The sequence below is a fragment of the Primulina huaijiensis genome, chromosome 9 (assembly GCF_012295235.1).
Source record: "Primulina huaijiensis isolate GDHJ02 chromosome 9, ASM1229523v2, whole genome shotgun sequence".
Lineage (NCBI taxonomy): Eukaryota > Viridiplantae > Streptophyta > Magnoliopsida > Lamiales > Gesneriaceae > Primulina > Primulina huaijiensis.
The window spans coordinates 10548785-10557253 of record NC_133314.1 but is presented as its reverse complement, the minus strand read 5'-3'; the positions used below and the strand labels follow the sequence as shown (position 1 = coordinate 10557253).

General features: G+C 42.3%; 1 pseudogene; it reads right to left on the bottom strand.

The window, feature by feature from the left end:
* Positions 1 to 4529: 4529 nt before the first annotated feature.
* LOC140983867 (uncharacterized) lies at positions 4530 to 8012 on the bottom strand (annotated as a pseudogene).
* Between the last annotated feature and the right edge of the window lie 457 nt (positions 8013 to 8469).

Genomic DNA, 8469 nt, shown 5'->3' with positions numbered 1-8469 from the left:
TCTTTGATGCCGAAAACCGGATTATAATGAAAGTCTTACTAGCATTGGCTTAAGTAGAAAACTTGTCATATCCTATAATTAGGAAGCATCTGACTTGCTAAGCATGAAGTCCCAGTCACACAAAAAACTGCGCTAACATGCTAACAGCTTCGAATTCGATAGCACTAGCCATTTTTTTTTCTCTAGAGGATTCTAAACCTTCCCCAGAATTCTAATTCCTTAGCTAATACTGATTGATTCACCACATCTTCTCGTTCATTACATTAGGAGATCTAACCAAGCACTCGAAATGCGACATTGACTAAAGAAGGTAGATAAAAAGGCAAACTAGAGAAAAAGCCAAGCTGACTGAATTAAATCTTTCAGTGGAATTAGGGCTTACCAACTATCATATCCTCTCTCTTTCAAGCACAGTTGAATGAAACGTCTTTTTAATAGATATTCCTATCAACACGAGGGTGGCTTGCTTCACCACCCCATAAGGCTAGGGACTGCACACTATAGAGATCTCTTCTCCTGTCTATGGGTTGGCAGAACGACCTGTGGATCAGATCGGTTTTAGAGAGAGAATTTATCCTAGTGCCTTGCTTGGGGCGAAGCACGGATCGGATCATCTTGAGTTTTGGTTCAAGAGAAAGTCTTTCTTCCCCGCCCGCCTTAAATCATGGGTATGGAGCCAGCATCGCTTTACAGCTTGGGGGAAGATCGGTTGAGAATCCCCTGAGGGTTGGTGACCATACTAGCGGCATGCAGGCCTAATTTAACACCGTTTCACGGGTTACCCTCAATAACATAGCCGTCTTATCTGAACCCCTCTGGTATGGGAAAAATGCTTGCTTCACAGGTATTTCCCGAATGTAGGTAGTCACCACCCTACAGACAAGCTATCGCAGGGCGCTCGTACAACGCCCACCAAGCAAGTTAACCATAACTCCAAGTCTTGTCTTGAAAACAACCTCTCTGTGCCGTTATTGCAACATTTCTCTAGTGTACCTTTGGGGTAGTGGTAACGGGCTCCAGAGCATACCGGTATTCAGTTTCTCTTATCACCATAGTCATTTTAGAACCAGTTCTTTCTCAACCTGAACAAATAGATAAGACTAGGAAATGACCCCTCTTCAAGCTCTTCCCCGGAAGGAACACCCAGATAGACTTGCTTACCCCCTGCTAGGGAACCCGTGCTGGAGCAATGTAACTAGAATATAAAAAGGATATATTTCCACTTAGCTATTGCTTGAAAGAGTCATTTCTATTTTTTAGAAAGTGAAGCTGAGTCTATTATTGATATTGGATTTCCGTATGTTAATTCAATTCATTAAAAACCGGCTCCAGCTAGACTAGTGTTGCCACTAACAGATCCATCAAGATGGATTTTTACCCAATCATCATGTTGGGGAGTCCAATGGACCAGGACTTTTTTTTGCTGTGGTTAGATATTTGCTTCTGATTGGTGCTATGGGCTCCGTTCGCCCTTCTCATGATTTCCAAAGTTGGCTTTGACGGCCTGGTCCAACTGGGCTCATGTTCCGCCTTATTTCGTAAAGCCCATATAGTACGGACGACTATTGCAAATAGAAGGCGCCAGTGTATAGACCTTGGTCCCTAACTCATATGCAAGAACTGCCAAGGGCTTTGAAGAAAGTTTTTGAGTGAAGCCCCTTTTCCAGTCGTCCTTTAACGGTATCCGCTTATCCTCTTTTTTTTAGTTATTGGGATGTATCCCCCTAAGATTCCGCTCATAATTATGAGTGAGACTTTCTTCTAGAAAGAATGTGTGGTAAGTAAAAGAAGCAGTTACTCTTTAGCTTTTTTAAGCTATTTCCTCCGAACTGTTTATTCGTGGAGTGCGGTCGTTCTATTCATAACCACGAATGGAATTCGATTGTCTAAATCGCGTGTATTTAGCAAAATACAATGTATTGAAAGAATCAAAAAAGCAAGAGCAAATCCGACGATTAGCCTTTTATAGTGGATGTAGTGGCATCATACTTAGGATGAGAGGGCACACGTCAACCAGAAATCCAAGGGGTCTTTGATTAATGAGAAGTCTCAAACCTGATGATTCAATGAGAGAACATGGTTCTTCCTGTAAATCCCTTCTTTTTTTTTTAAAAAGGTGTAACCGATGACTATCCTTTCTCAATTCCGTACTTGATTGCTAGTGTTTCCGGGTACCATTCCACTAGTGGATCGGAAGGAAGTAGGAGTGAAATAGTCTCAACGAAATGGACGTGTTAAGGACGCGTGTCTCCGTCCCAAAACTAGATGTCTATTCCGGGCATTATGATAAAAAAAAGATGTGAATCTGAGCACGACTAAATCTTCCCGTTTTCGGGCAGAATCTACTTCAAGTAATGCGTTTTCACCTCTTTGGTCGCCTCATTTAGTGATAGCTAAGAGGGACCGGACCATACGTCCCCCAATTCGAACAAAAGATTGTTGTCGCTAAATCGCATAACTGAACGAAAGCTCATCAGTCTTTTCTTCGCGAGAAGCTCTTAATCAGCCGTGGACCGGCCCAGGCACCTGTGGGCGCTGCTAGGTCATCTTTGGCATCTGGTAAATTGACTTCATAGCCAGGGATGCATCAACGAGGATATTGATTCCAAGCGTTTGCACTTTTTAAACCCGAATGGCCTTTAACTCGAGCTCGAGTAAGGACTCAAGGCATTGAAGGACATGAAAGCGCTCTCTCTCATAAAGAAAGAAGAGAAAGAATTGGGAGTTGGCGTAAACGCTGTGCTGTGGACTTATGTTCTCGAATCCCCTGTTTGACACATCTACAAGGCAAGCAACTGCCTTTAATGGACGAGGAGGAATAGAAGAGGACAAGGCGCGTTAGCCTATCTATATAAGAGAAAATGGCAAGACATTGGAAGATTGACAGGAGAAGCAGAAGCAGAAAGCCCACATACATGTACCAGCAATTGAACTGAGAACAACGAATACAGGGATTAACCTGATTGATCCTACTATGCCCATTTTGAAAGAAGGAACTGTACATGAACATGTTAGCATGGTTAGCACTTTGCCTGTATGATTATAATCAAAGAAGGAGCTGTTCTCAAGACAAATGCCAGATGCCCGAAATCTACTCTTATTTCATCCCCTGCCGGCTGTTAGGTGCCTAGAATATTGGAAAAAGTCCCTCTTCCGCCTTTTACTTTTTCAAGCAAGGAAGGGCGATTGTCTTAGTATTCCGGGAAGAAAAAAAATTGGATCCGGCGCTAAGAAGAGAAAGTTCCCTATCTACCAAGCCAAGAGGCTGCTTCCCTGGTCCTGTTAAAAGAGGCTGTTTTTGCGCATTAAGCTCAGGAATACGTTTATTTACTAATATGATGGCCTGTCGTAGTTCTATTTTTCCTTTGAATTTCTCATAAATATCCTATGAATTTCATTTCGCACCGGAAACTCTTCTAGGAGAAGTTAGAATCCGTTCCGTTCGGATATTGATTGGTCTTGGTTTGACATGGTTTACGCTTTACTGGTTCCCGGAGGAGTTAATATCTCCATTAGCTAAACCCTTTCTTACCCTGCCTTTTGACTCGTATTTTGTTCGTACACAATCAACGGAGGCCTTCTCGACATATGTTACAACGTCTTCAATAGCATGCTCTTACTTCGTTTTTCCCTTCATAAGTCATCAAATTTTGTGCTTTTTGATCCCCAGTTGCTATAGTGAACAAAGGAGGAAATACAATCGATTCCTCCATTTAAGTGGTTCTCGCTTCTCCTTGTTCCTGTTCCTAACTCTTCCCCGGGTAGTTCCCAATGTTTGGCACTTTCCATACTTCATGGGTGAAACATCAACAAATTCGCTCATGATCAAGTTACAGCCTAAGATCTATGACCATATTATGTTAACTGTTCGTATTTCGTTCGTTCCATCGGTATGCTCCCAGGTACCTGTAATTGTGATCCGTTTGCTAGAACCAAGGGGTCTTTCTGTAGAAACTTCCACGAACAATCGTCGTTTTTTGATGGTTTTTCCGCTTCGCACAGCTGCTCTTTCCACACCTCAGGATATCTGGTGCCAAATTGTCACTCGTTTCCTTATTTCTTTGATAATAGAGTTGGCTATCTTTGTGGCATCGATTGTACAAGTTTGTGAAGAGGGCTGGACGAGTGGAATGAGGGAGAGCGGCTCGATCGACAAAAAAAGAAGAGTAGCCCACTAGAACCTGGCAAAGTAATTATCAATGAATTCCAGAACAATTCTCAATCAACAGATGTGATTGATTCCCGTAAAGATTATAACACACAGAAGACTCCTTACCGTAGGAGCGGGATGAGTGATACATCCGGCGCTTGCCGGTGAAGAACGCTAGCAAAGCTGGAGCTCGGGTATTGATATATTCCATCAAGAGAAAGGAGGCAGACTGGTAAGAAGGCCGACGAAATAGGGGGAGCTAACCGAAAAACTCAGCTTTTTGGAGCGGACCAATCTTCCGTCCCCTCCCCTCTTACTCTCTCTATCCTGTGGGAAGCGCGAAGAGCTAAGCCACTAATGTCGTGGCGAAGGTTATACCTCAGAAAGTCAGCGAAGCTAAGATTTTGTTATGTCTTATATCCTTTGGATCGAGTGACAACTTTGTTTCCTTCATTGCCCTTTGTTTTACAAAAGAAAAAAAAAAAAAGAATTCTTGATGTCGATTCATCCACACTTCCATTCCTTGTAAAGGAAGGATAACTGCTTGCTGGCTGGGAGCTGTATGAGCAGTAACGTCCACGTACGGCTCCGTGAGAAGGGCAGTGGACAGAAATGGCCTTGTTGTACCTCACTCTCGTCTTCAATGGGGTGTGCTCTTTTTTTTTTTGGGAGAGTACGCCAATATGATCTTAATGAGGTGCGGGGCTTTGCATCTGACATTCGTTGGGCTTCCATTTTCGGGAGCCTGCGTCCCGGTGTTTTTGTGCAATAATCCCCTCCGGCCGAAGACTAGTGGTAGGTGGTCCCGCGGAGCTTTCGGAAAAGGGTAGCCTAGTGTGTAAGCACAGCAATGAATCGTGGCGAACACTCAGACGACCTATCTAAGATTAGGGGGGGGATCCTCAGTAGTGGTGACCCTTTCACTCTTCCACGGACTGATACACATGTACCGAATGCTCATACGGGAAAGTTTACTCATGGGTCTAGTTGCTCCGAGAAATCCTTTCTTTCTCGTCCACTCAGGGGGGTGCAGACACACCTGCGTGGATTACAGGTGATACGAACACGGGTGGTCAAGCTCCAAGGAAAGCGTGGGATCCTTTAGAGTTGCCGGATTGGACCAATCACGAGAGGACGGCTAAAGAAATTCAAAGAGGCACTACAAGGGCTTATGAGCAATAAAGAAGGACTTACAAGCAAGGTGCAGAGTGCAGAAGGGTTCGAGATGCATGGGAGTAAGTTTGGGAGTCATAAGAACACCATTCAAGTGATGAATGAAGAAAACATCCAGAATGACCCGCGCCCGAGCGGTAAAATACTACCGCCCGAGCGCAAAACGTACTGCCCAAGAGGTGATTTCCAGAACACTCGGCGCTCGAGCGGTCGTTTTCTACCGCCCGAGCGCGAATAGCTGCGAGAAAAAAATCTAGTTTCCTTGTTAAGAATCCAAATTATCTTGGTAACTTGATTTTGAGTATCTTTTAGATTTGTACACAATATTATGGACGAAAATTTTTAACATTATTCAGATTATTATTGAGTTTATCAAAGTTTTTGAGTTTTCTCTCAACTTTTCAATGCTTTAGCTTTGTTTTCAAAAATCAAACTTATCAAAGTTTTAACTTTGTGGCGTTTGTCGATCGTGTCTTGCGCGGATTGTCAAAGACGAGTTCTTTGAAGGTTCGATTAAGTTTCGATTGTTTCTTTTGTGATTGTTTATTACTAAACCGCGTCGTTTAGGGGTGAATATCACGTAATTACTTGAATCAAAAGATTGGGACATCGTAACAACGATCCTTGTTCGTTATAGAATTGAGGACGTGATTCATATTTAATCGCGTTTGCTTTTCATCGTACGAGGATTCATATCATTTGGTATCAGAGCTTAGGTTCATTGAATTCAAGTAAATTTATCACGTTATTATCTCGTCTATTATCAGATCTGTTATCCTTTAGTTCCTTTTTTCAGATCTATATTTTTAGTATATCGTTCTTCGTCAGTTTTTGAAATTTTTGGTGATTTTTTTGTTAGGATTTTCGAGTAAGTACTCAAAAAAAAAAAGAGTACCAAAAATCCGAAAATTCACCATTATTTCCTTTTCGTATTTTGTTCTATTCCTTTTTGTGAGTCATATACAAGTCCCTCACACACTCCAAAAAAAAAATTTACCTTCAAATTGCTTGTCTCCGCAGTCCAAGTGAGTCGATCACATTTGTTCACAAGTTGAACATGATTGTTTGATATACAAATACAAAGCTTGAGAATACTTTCGAGAGCACTATCAAATTCGAGTGAAAACATTGGAGTGCGAGTGTTATTTCTTTGGAGTGACGGTGAGTATTTGTAGTGAGAAAAAAAAAATAGAGAGGAGTGACGAGCGACTTTTCTTTGGAGTGACCGTGAGGACTTGGGTGAGAAATATTTTGTTTTCTACTAACGTTTTCTTGCAGGTACAAATCTGAAATTAAATGGAGAAGGAGGTAGGAGATAGTTCGAACCCGGGGTTGTCTAAGGTTCAAATGGAGGCGTTGTTTGGGCATTTTAGTAGGATGATGAGGGTCGAGTTAAAGCCATTTAACGAGAGGATGAGTAGGCTTGAAGTTAGTTCTAGTGCAGATAAATCTAAGCCTAAAAATATGGGTAGAGGAGAAGAGGAGGAAGATTATGATTTGGGAGGACATGAGGAGAGCCAAAATGAAAATTGGGGTAGGAATGGAAGAGGCAGAGGATTTGGTAGAGGTAGAAGAGAAGTCACACGGGGTAGATACAATGACGGGAATAGGGAGGATGGTAATATGGGTAGTATTAAGATGAAGATTCCTTCGTTCCATGGGAAATCTGACCCGGAGGCATACTTAGAATGGGAAAAGAGGGTAGAGTTTGTGTTTGAATGTCACCACTACTCCGAACAAAAGAAGGTTAGGTTGGCGGTGGTGGAATTTCTAGACTATGCTCTCATTTGGTGGGATCAATTAGTGACCTCTAGGAGGAGGTATAATGAGAGACCCATCGAAACTTGGGATGAGATGAAGAGGGTCATGAGGAAGAGGTTTGTGCCCAACCACTACTATAGGGAGATGTTTAAGAGGCTACAAACTTTGAGGCAAGGGGCAAAGAGTGTTGAGGACTACTATAAGGAGATAGAAGTAGTCATGATTAGAGCCAATATAGAGGAGGATAGTGAGGCGACCATGGCACGTTTTCTTTGTGGTTTGAACAGGGAAATCCAAGATCAAGTGGAGCTTCGGCACTACTTGGTTCTAGACAAGATGGTGCAAATGGCCATAAAAGTGGAGCAACAACTCAAGAGGCGAGGAGTTGGCCTCACCAATCAAACCGGGGGTTCATCATCTTCATGGCGATCAAATGTGGTGAAGCGTGAGGAAAATAAGGTGGTGACCAAGCCCAAGGTTGAGACCAAACAAGAGGCGCCTAAACAAGGAGTGCAAGGTAAATCTGAAACTCCTTCTAATCGATCTAGAGATGTTAAATGTTTTAGATGTCAAGGGTTAGGTCATATCTCTAGTGAATGTCCTAATAAAAGGGTAATGATTTTAAATGACTATGGTGAGTATGAATCTCATAGTGAGGGTGATGATGATGATGATGAGATGCCTGCATTAGAGGATCCTGACGAGGGTTATGAGGCGGTTGTAGGTGAAGCACTAGTGACTAGGCGAATCATGAGCGTCCAAGTCAAGGAGGAGAAGACTAACCAAAGAGAGAACTTGTTCCATACTAGGTGTTTTGTAAATCAAAAAGTTTGCAATCTAATCATAGATGGGGGGAGTTGTACTAATGTGGCTAGTGTTGAGATGGTGGAGAAATTGGGTTTACCAACATTAAAGCACCATCAACCATATAGGTTTCAATGGTTGAATGATTGTACGGAGGTGAAGGTTACAAAACAAGTGCTAGTGCCTTTTGCTATTGGGAAGTATGTGGATGAGATCTTGTGTGATGTGGTACCCATGCATGCATGTCATATCTTGTTTGGTAGGCCTTGGCAATATGATAGGCGGGTGACAAATGATGGGTTCAAGAATAGGTACTCCTTTGTATTGAAGAAGGAAACCATTGTATTACTTCCTTTGTCCCCAAAGCAAGTGTTGGAGGACCATTTGAAAAAAAATAAGAGAGATGAGGCCGAAAAAAAGAGTGAACTAAAAAGTGAGATGGCCTTTGAGAATAAAAATGAAATGGCTGAAAAAAAGAGTGATCAAAAGAGTGAGACGGCCATACAAAAGAAAAATGAGAGGAAAGAGGCCAAAAAGAAATCATATATGGCCCAAAAAAGTGAATTGAAGCAATTGATGCA